The sequence below is a fragment of the Palaemon carinicauda genome, chromosome 25, assembly GCF_036898095.1.
Source record: "Palaemon carinicauda isolate YSFRI2023 chromosome 25, ASM3689809v2, whole genome shotgun sequence".
Classification (NCBI taxonomy): Eukaryota; Metazoa; Arthropoda; class Malacostraca; order Decapoda; family Palaemonidae; genus Palaemon; species Palaemon carinicauda.
Window position 1 is genome coordinate 59818302 of NC_090749.1, and position 12500 is coordinate 59830801.

A 12500-nucleotide genomic window follows, 5' to 3' on the forward strand; every position below is an offset into this window, starting at 1 on the left:
CCTATAAAATAGACTGTAATTTCTTAGGAAACTTATTTTGGGAGTTGAACTAATAATCAAAGTGTTTTTGTATTTATTAACATATTTTGTTGGTTTGTTCATTATGAAAATTATCAGTGGAGAGGTTTCAGAGTTCATAAAGGTGTACTGCTTTGCTTTTATTTAAACTTTTGTGTCATTGTTGGCAGAGGTATAGCCTTCGTTACGTATAGCCAATCATCGATCGAGAAAGAGGGAAGAAATGCCGTCATAGGTTACGTAACGAGTGCGTTCGAAACCTTTTCTCTGAGTAAGTTGGCTTGGCCCGTCTTCAAAAAACGTCACTTTTACATTATAAGTACCAAATTTATTCACCCTGCGTAATGCAGAATATGGTCAAAATTTATGTGTAGGTATAATGTGCATTCTGAGTAAGCGTTATATTTATGAAATTCATAGATACAAAATTATTGCGAAAAAACCGTGTTACAGAGGCCCTGAATCTCATAGTAATCCACCCTTTGATAGCTTAGTGAGCAAGTCGATTGTATCGTTTATTATAACTGAATTCTACTTTCTAAGTACCTGTTTGTCTGCCCAGAAGTTTCTCATATGAAGAATCTTGATTTTTTTTTATGCATTTCATAACGTTAAAAAATATCACAATAATTAAGTTATGGAAACGGAAAAATCATAAATCAAGTATGACACACAGTAGCAAATGGTTCTGTTTTTACGTCACATTAGCACTTGTGGTTAAAAGATAAATATATCAAAACCTGGAAGATGGCAATACTAGCGCTACCCAAGTTTAAAGGCTAAAGAAAATCAAGGACCAACGAGAGGGGAACACTAACAATATTCCATTATGTTAAGTATTGATCTTCTTCTATATATTTAGGTCAGGTCACCTCGTCTTTTCTTAGTAAGATTTCAAAGAGGTCACATCATTCCTCTTCATAATGGAAGTATGGAAAGGGTGACAATCTTTCCGTGAGGTTATTGGTATGTTAAACATGACAATACTCATAAATATTTTGACACAAATAATGTTTAACGATAATAACTAATAAGATTAACAAAAATTTCATGTATATATTATAACTCTACCTAATATAAATGCATAAAATGCCTTAAAAAGTAGTGGCTTTTAAAATTCAAGACCCAAAGAAATTCAATGTATGGTGCACTCCGCCAACTCTGACATTAAGAAGCATATGGCTGTATCTTGCAACTTGTTGTTGTGTTATATGGAGCACTGAGCAGCCTTCTGGTAATATAATTTAAATCATACAGTAATTTGAATAAGCATCATGTAACTAGATATATTAACTATATATAATCTTGGTAATTTGTTTTAGATAATAGTTACCACATAGATGTATCTGGCAACTATATCAATATACAATATATAGCGTATGGCAGTATCTGGTAACTCAACCCGTGGATTGTTAAATTCATGGTGGTATCTAGTAACTCAGGCTGTCAGGTGTATGTAAACACTACATTTCCTCTTTAAGTTAAAAAAAATGCCAGTCATTCTCTCTTGCCAGTGACATTTTGCAGTTCAGAAGGATCAAAATATCAAAGAGCTTATCGTTTTTATACAATACTGAATGAATGTGCGGAAATAAAATGAAATACAGAATTAATAAACAAATCAATTGAGACGAAAAATGCACGTCCAATCAAGTCATTCTTTTTTATTTGTGTGTGCGTACGTTCTCCTATGAATGATTGATAATCGGCATAAAAACGAGGCCAATCAAATAAAGAGAGAGAGAGAGAGAGAGAGAGAGAGAGAGAGAGAGAGAGAGAGAGAGAGAGAGAGAGAGAGAGAGAGAGAGAGCCTCTAGGCTTAGAGTATATTGCTTTTCCAACTAGAGTTGTAGCTTAGTACGTAATAATAATAATAATAATAATAATAATAATAATAATAATAATAATAATAATAATAATAATAATAATAACTGAAAAGAAATGGTAAACTTTATAAAAGGTGAAGAAAGAGAGGAGCTGGATGATTAGTATCACATCCCAAAATTAATTCCTTTGAGAGAGAGAGAGAGAGAGAGAGAGAGAGAGAGAGAGAGAGAGAGAGAGAGAGAGAGAGAGAGAGATTTCCTCCTAGTTTGTAAGTCAATTCAAGGACCTTGGGGTATCCAGGCCTCAAAAAACACCTAAAGATCCAGGTCATTCATCCATGGAAACCTCATTTTAAAAGCCTTTTGTTGAATACATGGAAAAAAGCCCTTATTAATGATACTATGTGATATACCCGGAAATGACTTTTATACCTTTTGGATAAGGGAATAACTGTAACTCTTAGATTGCTGTATACGCAGATGTAATGATGGAAATAAATACAGAAGACCCAACGATACTTTCGCATATTGTAACTTCTAATTCATGGCATAGCAAAAGTTAGAAAAGCAGTATTCACATCAATACTTTTAAGAGCACTACGGGTTCGTAACCTTGAATAAATTGATAATAAACTAAATGAAACTTAAGAAAAGAATGCAAATTCCCCGATATCGTATTAGATGAAGCATCACGAACATCAAAAGTGTACGTTTCTCATAATAATAACAGGAAAACATTAAACACTAAAAACCTACTTGCATTACTAAAGAGTAACAACTTTGAAATATTCTCCTGCTAAAAAAAATGGTTAACGAAACTCAAAAGAACAATAATACTTTTAAAGAGAAAAAAAATACTAGTGTATCTTATGTTTTGTATCCTTTGTAAATAATGTGAAAAACTTTATATTGATTAAACTGGTAAATCTCTTTACCAGTGTAAATATGGTCAAGAAACCAGCATAATTTCTATCCATGTTAGATATAGAAATGATACAACTATTGGTCCAGGTACTAAAATATTGGTTCTTTAGAATGAACTGAAAAGCAATATTAAAATTCGCCTTTTTAAAAAAGAGTTTACAGAAAATTTCAATTAAAGTCCAAACGCAACGAGAAATGACCGAGAGGGGATGGCACTTGGTTTGGGACGGATTCTTCCACTGATGCCTCATCTCCATTACTCTGTGTCTCCCTCTTATTCTCTCTCTCTCTCTCTCTCTCTCTCTCTCTCTCTCTCTCTCTCTCTCTCTCTCTCTCTCTCTCTCTCTCGGATTTATCATCTATTCTTTCTGCTTATTCCTTCTGACCCTCACTCGTTCATATATTCATATTGATATTTTTATAACTAATATTATCCTAATTTCCTATTTCCATAATAAAAAAATCATAAAAAACATTTAAAGTTGGTTTCCGAAGTCTGGTGAACACCTATTTATCTCGACTGTCATTCTGAGACGTTTCTCTCCTTTCTAGATAACGGTATCTTACCTCGTTTTTTTCCCAAATGTTTGAAAACGGGATAGTATTCATAAAGTATTTTAGTTGTTTTCTGTGTGTTTTTTTTTTTATCTTCGAATATCTGTTATCCCATGTTACTGTAAGCCAAGTACATGTATACACACATACACACACACACACACATACATATATATATATATATATATATATATATATATATATATACATATATATATATATATATATATATATATATATATATATATATATATATATATATATATATATATATATATATATATATATATATATATTTACATATATATATATATATATATATATATATATATATATATATATATATATATATATATATATATATATGTAAATATATGTATATATATATATATTTATATATATATATATATATATATATATATATATATATATATATATATATATATATATATATATCCATGCCTGACGAAGGAAGAGAAGATGGTGGATTGACGAGCTAAGAAAATTTGCGTGTATAAATTCGCATAAAGGACCATAAACAAATGCGAGTAGAAGGACATGTCTGAGGCCTTGGTCCTGCAGTGGAGTAGCAACGGCTGCTGCTGCTGACGATGATGATGATATACATAAGAACATTACAGAGCAAAGCATACCTTGCAGGTACAAGGCTTCTCCAACTCCCAGCGGAGGTGCCACAGTGTCAACAGAGACAGTTTGCTTTGCCGTCATTTTCTCGCACCTGAGGTTTGTTTGCACATGAAGTAGAAGAAAAAGGAGAAGCAGTAAAAGAAGAAGAAATAGAAAAAGAAGGCATTGCAACGTTTAACCCATTGATTTTAACCCAATGAAAATTCTTTGAGGTGTTTAGTTAACGTTTCTGTAAAAAACAGGCAATTTGTCTTAGTTACTTTCATCGAAGTAAATCGTCTGATAAATATTTAGAGAATAACAGTGAGGCTTTTTTTATGAGTAAAATTCAGTTGCGCTTAAGAGATGATATAAGGGGAACTATTTCATTATTATTAAATACAACAAATTTAACTACTTTCAATGACCCAGAAGAATGTAAAAGGTACAAAATGCTTTTGAGTTTCTTAAGAACCTCTGTCCATATGGAAAGAATGAAGGACAATGGCTCGCTTTACATGAGAGCATTCTTTCCTCATGGGAAAATCTCGTCCATTAAAAAGAATGTGTTCATATGAGGATTTTTACCGAGCGGCCTCGTAGTTACTATAAGCTTCTACACTGGAGCCGTGTCGTTAGTAAATTATTGCCGCTCGGAAATTCTTCCGAGCGGCCAGTGTGTGAAATGCGTTATTGATCTTCAACCGCTCGGCATCAAACGGCTCATGTGAAGCGAGCCTAGGAGCAAATGAAGAGAAAATCAATCCAGATAATATTAGGGAGAAGGACTATGGATGGGTTTAGATAATTCAGCTAGAGAAGTACAGGGACAATAGAGTGCGTGCAATGTCACATTGACTGTCACTGTATAAATAAGCGGAGTAATACGTTGTTGATTATTCATTATTATTACCATCGTTATTATCGTTTGAAAGATTGTGATAATCAATATCAGTTATTGTACCAATACCACATAATTACTATGTTGATCTAATAAAATCAGGATATTGATGATAGTAATTATCCATACACTCAATAGACTCAAATAATGATAATTTTCAGGAAGGATTAAATTAACATTAGCTGAGAGTTGAGGGAAGAAAATTAATCCTCTCTAATGAAGGCTACTTATCACACGAATTACTTTTTCTTAAGTATTTAGAAACTGTAAGACTTCAACTGACTTGCTGCTGTAACGTTGATCTTGACTCATAAAGTTAGGAAATACTACAATGATAAAATATTGATGATATACCAAAGTGCTTCTCTAAATATATACTGTATATATATATATATATATATATATATATATATATATATATATATATATATATATATATATATATATATATATATATATATAGATATATATATATATATATATATATATATATATATATATATATATATATATATATATCAACATAATTTCCCCCTACGCCTAATGACGCAAAAGGTCTCAGTTAGATTTCCCCAGTAATCTCTATCTTAGGCTTATAATTCAATACTTCTCCATTTGCCATCTCCTACTTCACGCTTCATAGCCCTCATCCATGTAGGCCTGGGTCTTCCAACTCTTTTAGTGCCTCGTCGAGCCTGTTAAACGTTCAGTAAACTAATCTATTTCGGGGAGTGCGAAGACCAAACCCAAACCATCTCCATCTACCCCTCACCATGATCTCACCCACACATGGCACTCAAATAATATCTCTTATAGTTTCATTTCTAATCATACACACACATATACACACACACACACACACACATATATATATATATATATATATATATATATATATATATATATATATATATATATATATATATATACATATAAATATATATATATATATATATATATATATATATATATATATATATATATATATATATATATATATATATATATACCTGGCCTTTCATTTAAAGGGGCTAGGGTTTGATCCCAGTATTGGGTATAAATTTATTTCTATTTGAGCACGATATATACATATATATATATATATATATATATATATATATATATATATATATATATATATATATATATATATATATATGTGTGTGTGTGTGTGTGTATTTATATATATATATATATATATATATATATATATATATATATATATATATATATATATATATATATATATAAATTTCTACCTCATACTTGGGATCGAACGCTAGCCCCTTCTAATGAAAGGCCAGGTCGAAACCAACCATGCCACGAGAGCCCATAAAAGGAAATCTGAACCTGACACTAATCTAGCTGTCCGAGGATTTACCTGGTGAGACATCAGTCTCTTTACCAGCGAGTTTTACCAGATTTCCCCGGGCCACACCGTGACACAATTGGTAGTAATTCATTCAAATTACCCCTAATGAGTCAATATGGATAAATATCAACACAACATCGTGTTCAAATAGAAATAAATTTCTACCTCATACTTGGGATCGAACGTTAGCCCCTTCTAATGAAAGGCCAGGTCGAAACCAACCATGCCACGAGAGCCCATAAAAGGAAATCTGAACCTGACACTAATCTAGCTGTTCGAGGATTTACCTGGTGAGACATCAGTCTCTTTACCAGCGAGTTTTACCAGATTTCCCCGGGCCACCACGTGACACAATTGGTAGTAATTCATTCAAATTACCCCTAATGAGTCAATATGGATAAATATCAACACAACATCGTGTTCAAATAGAAATAAATTTCTACCTCATACTTGGGATCGAACGCTAGCCCCTTCTAATGAAAGGCCAGGTCGAAACCAACCATGCCACGAGAGCCCATAAAAGGAAATCTGAACCTGACACTAATCTAGCTGTTCGAGGATTTACCTGGTGAGACATCAGTCTCTTTACCAGCGAGTTTTACCAGATTTCCCCGGGCCACCACGTGACACAATTGGTAGTAATTCATTCAAATTACCCCTAATGAGTCAATATGGATAAATATCAACACAACATCGTGTTCAAATAGAAATAAATTTCTACCTCATACTTGGGATCGAACGCTAGCCCCTTCTAATGAAAGGCCAGGTCGAAACCAACCATGCCACGAGAGCCCATAAAAGGAAATCTGAACCTGACACTAATCTAGCTGTCCGAGGATTTACCTGGTGAGACATCAGTCTCTTTACCAGCGAGTTTTACCAGATTTCCCCGGGCCACCACGTGACACAATTGGTAGTAATTCATTCAAATTACCCCTAATGAGTCAATATGGATAAATATCAACACAACATCGTGTTCAAATAGAAATAAATTTCTACCTCATACTTGGGATCGAACGTTAGCCCCTTCTAATGAAAGGCCAGGTCGAAACCAACCATGCCACGAGAGCCCATAAAAGGAAATCTGAACCTGACACTAATCTAGCTGTTCGAAGATTTACCTGGTGAGACATCAGTCTCTTTACCAGCGAGTTTTACCAGATTTCACCGGGCCACCACGTGACACAATTGGTAGTAATTCATTCAAATTACCCCTAATGAGTCAATATGGATAAATATCAACACAACATCGTGTTCAAATAGAAATAAATTTCTACCTCATACTTGGGATCGAACGCTAGCCCCTTCTAATGAAAGGCCAGGTCGAAACCAACCATGCCACGAGAGCCCATAAAAGGAAATCTGAACCTGACACTAATCTAGCTGTCCGAGGATTTACCTGGTGAGACATCAGTCTCTTTACCAGCGAGTTTTACCAGATTTCTCCGGGCCACCACGTGACACAATTGGTAGTAATTCATTCAAATTACCCCTAATGAGTCAATATGGATAAATATCAACACAACATCGTGTTCAAATAGAAATAAATTTCTACCTCATACTTGGGATCGAACGCTAGCCCCTTCTAATGAAAGGCCAGGTCGAAACCAACCATGCCACGAGAGCCCATAAAAGGAAATCTGAACCTGACACTAATCTAGCTGTCCGAGGATTTACCTGGTGAGACATCAGTCTCTTTACCAGCGAGTTTTACCAGATTTCCCCGGGCCACCACGTGACACAATTGGTAGTAATTCATTCAAATTACCCCTAATGAGTCAATATGGATAAATATCAACACAACATCGTGTTCAAATAGAAATAAATTTCTACCTCATACTTGGGATCGAACGCTAGCCCCTTCAGATTTCCTTTTATGGGCTCTCGTGGCATGGTTGGTTTCGACCTGGCCTTTCATTAGAAGGGGCTAGCGTTCGATCTCAAGTATGAGGTAGAAATTTATTTCTATTTGAACACGATGTTGTGTTGATATTTATCCATATTGACTCATTAGGGGTAATTTGAATGAATTACTACCAATTGTGTCACGTGGTGGCCCGGGGAAATCTGGTAAAACTCGCTGGTAAAGAGACTGATGTCTCACCAGGTAAATCCTCGGACAGCTAGATTAGTGTCAGGTTCAGATTTCCTTTTATGGGCTCTCGTGGCATGGTTGGTTTCGACCTGGCCTTTCATTAGAAGGGGCTAGCGTTCGATCCCAAGTATGAGGTAGAAATTTATTTCTTTTTGAACACGATGTTGTGTTGATATTTATCCATATTGACTCATTAGTGGTAATTTGAATAAATTACTACCAATTGTGTCACGTGGTGGCCCGGGGAAATCTGGTAAAACTCGCTGGTAAAGAGACTGATGTCTCACCAGGTAAATCCTCGGACAGCTAGATTAGTGTCAGGTTCAGATTTCCTTTTATAGGCTCTCGTGGCATGGTTGGTTTCGACCTGGCCTTTCATTAGAAGGGGCTAGCGTTCAATCCCAAGTATGAGGTAGAAATTTATTTCTATTTGAACACGATGTTGTGTTGATATTTATCCATATTGACTCATTAGGGGTAATTTGAATGAATTACTACCAATTGTGTCACGTGGTGGCCCGGTGAAATCTGGTAAAACTCGCTGGTAAAGAGACTGATGTCTCACCAGGTAAATCCTCGGACAGCTAGATTAGTGTCAGGTTCAGATTTCCTTTTATGGGCTCTCGTGGCATGGTTGGTTTCGACCTGGCCTTTCATTAGAAGGGGCTAGCGTTCAATCCCAAGTATGAGGTAGAAATTTATTTCTATTTGAACACGATGTTGTGTTGATATTTATCCATATTGACTCATTAGGGGTAATTTGAATGAATTACTACCAATTGTGTCACGTGGTGGCCCGGAGAAATCTGGTAAAACTCGCTGGTAAAGAGACTGATGTCTCACCAGGTAAATCCTCGGACAGCTAGATTAGTGTCAGGTTCAGATTTCCTTTTATGGGCTCTCGTGGCATGGTTGGTTTCGACCTGGCCTTTCATTAGAAGGGGCTAGCGTTCGATCCCAAGTATGAGGTAGAAATTTATTTCTATTTGAACACGATGTTGTGTTGATATTTATCCATATTGACTCATTAGGGGTAATTTGAATGAATTACTACCAATTGTGTCACGTGGTGGCCCGGGGAAATCTGGTAAAACTCGCTGGTAAAGAGACTGATGTCCTACCAGGTAAATCCTCGGACAGCTAGATTAGTGTCAGGTTCAGATTTCCTTTTATGGGCTCTCGTGGCATGGTTGGTTTCGACCTGGCCTTTCATTAGAAGGGGCTAGCGTTCGATCCCAAGTATGAGGTAGAAATTTATTTCTATTTGAACACGATGTTGTGTTGATATTTATCCATATTGACTCATTAGGGGTAATTTGAATGAATTACTACCAATTGTGTCACGTGGTGGCCCGGGGAAATCTGGTAAAACTCGCTGGTAAAGAGACTTATGTCTCACCAGGTAAATCCTCGGACAGCTAGATTAGTGTCAGGTTCAGATTTCCTTTTATGGGCTCTCGTGGCATGGTTGGTTTCGACCTGGACTTTCATTAGAAGGGGCTAGCGTTCGATCCCAAGTATGAGGTAGAAATTTATTTCTATTTGAACACGATGCTGTGTTGATATTTGTCCATATATATATATATATATATATATATATATATATATATATATATATATATATATATATATATATATATTAGTCTAGTAGGAAGATAGGGTTCCCATGCACCCCCATGATACATTTTTTAACTTGCATTTTTGCAATCCCTGGGGTGTCTGGAAACAGAATCCCCTTTGTTCCCATTCAAAAAAATGTCCCATGTGGGTCGTTTAGCCGTCTATTTGTCCGCCATCTTGGATTTCTTGAGATGTAAAAGTTAGGGGTAGGGGAAATATAAAGGACCTTTTCGTAAAGAAATAAATTAGTTACAGGTACAAACTAGGTATCATTGGAAAGGGTATGAACAGCACTATCACAAGAACCCATCACTTATTCGGTCATGACATTGATGACGTCATCAGGGGTCGAAAGGTCACGTTAAAGGGGCACTAGTTAAAATTCGGGCCCATCCAATTTGTTAACCATCCTGCACCTAACTGAATAAATATTTTGGATTCTACTTTGCTTCAAAGAAAGTGTACATGAAAAGGTAGTTTTTAAATCTAAAACAAATTAATTAAATAGAGTGTAACATTATTAACCCTTTCCACGAATAAAACGAAAATATTGAAAAAACTATTTTTTTAAATAAGATTAATGTGAAATTCCAGTTCGACACATCTTTGTTTTCTCTGCCTTTCTGTTATAGAAAAGGCCTTATATGTTCCAATGAGTCCCGAAATACAGTCTATGTATAATTCCATTGGTATCTTCACTTGGTATTATCAGAATATGCATTACACACACACACACACACACACACACACACACATATATATATATATATATATATATATATATATATATATATATATATATATATATATATATATATATATATATATATATATATATATATATATATATATAGAATGTCTGATAACGAGTTGCTATAACACGCAGGCCAAAAATATATTAACTTGCAATATTATCATGACTGCCAAAAGTCTCAGTGTTCATATTAATCTAATCTTCATTATCACTGAGTTCTTCTTCATTGTCAATGTCTTGGTCAGCCTGTTCTCCATCAGGGTCATTATCAAACTGTTCCATCTCTTCCGTAGTCTTGTGAACTAAGTCTATCAAGGCAGGGGGAAGTACCTGGCTGCAAGACCACACTGGCTCCAGATCACCCTCATAATTTTGTTCTCAACCTTGTTCAGGATCATATGGCTTTGGAGACCAGAAGATTGTAATATCTGCTCGCTTGTAGATAGCTAGGCGATGGTTCACTCGATGAATGTGTGGGACAAGGTTGTCTCGGCAAGGTGGCAAATGGGAGAAGTCAATCTTAGATTTTGTTGTCAGTTGCTCATCTTCCACAACCATCTTCCTTAACATGATTCCACGTACAGTGTCAATAGATTTCTGTCTGGCGTAGCCATACATCAGACATGTGAATGCCTCGATATCATCAATCGTTTCTGGCTCTACCGACCATTCATCCCCATGTTTTCTGAAAGGAGATGAGTATAATCATATCAATTGCTGCACAAAATTGATAAGTCATGTATGATCAATCACACTGAGCCAGAAAGTGGCAGTTTTCCCTAAATGGCCATCACGAACCTTGTCTTCGTAAGCCTGGTACTTGTCCAAAATGATGACAGTAGATGGATCATGCAAGGCATGATCAAGAGACTCATGACTGCAGTTCTCGACAGCACTGAGCAGGGCCACAGGGTTAGAGATATCTATATTCTCCTCTTCACTGAAGTGCTCTATCAACAACCGCTCCATTGCTTCACTGACAGTCTTCAGACAGAATAGAGCTTTGGCGTATGCCTTCCCTTTTAACACTCTCTTAAGACAGCCACTGGTTACAAGTCCACCCTCAAGGAGGATTTCAGCGTAGCCAGAGCCCAGACATTTGTGACCAGTCAACATGCCTATATAGTTCATCACTGCGTTGAAAGGCCCCGGGGTTACCACATGGTTCTTGTATTCTTCAGGAAACTTCCAAATGAGGGGGAGTGCTTTCATGCAACCTCCAAGGTCAAAGGTGCTAAGTACCTGTTTCTGGCCGACCTCCAGCGTAGCATCTTCTGAATGCTTCAACAGCTCCCTGATCACGGAATATTCGGTGAACGGCTGATTGATCGGGTTGAAATAGTCAATGGTCGATTTCCGAGACGGTTTTTTGCCAGTAGCTGAGATGAAGCCACCAAATCCAGGGACAAGTTGCGTTTCTTTACCGTATTTACTGCCAGTGACCATTCACATTAGTAACCACAAACGGTACTCTTGGATGCACTCTGCATACAACTTATCGTTTGCGATGGGTGGACTGAACTTTGCTCCTGGTGGAAACTTAGGCCCAACGCGACCATAAATATGAAGAGGGGGCAATGTTGCTGGGGTTCCAACTTCCAAACAACGAGTCCTATTCCGCTGCTTGAGTGGGAGAGTTCTATCTTTGTCGGCAATGTCAGCATTCGGTTTCACCTCCTGTATCATAATCCCTCCAGTGCTGTTCACCACGTTTGATCCATGGACATTTGTAGTTATTTTGTTTAAGTTGTCCCACTCAACATGGAGAACTTTGTTGTCCTCACCAATAGCAATTTGGGGAGTGAGCG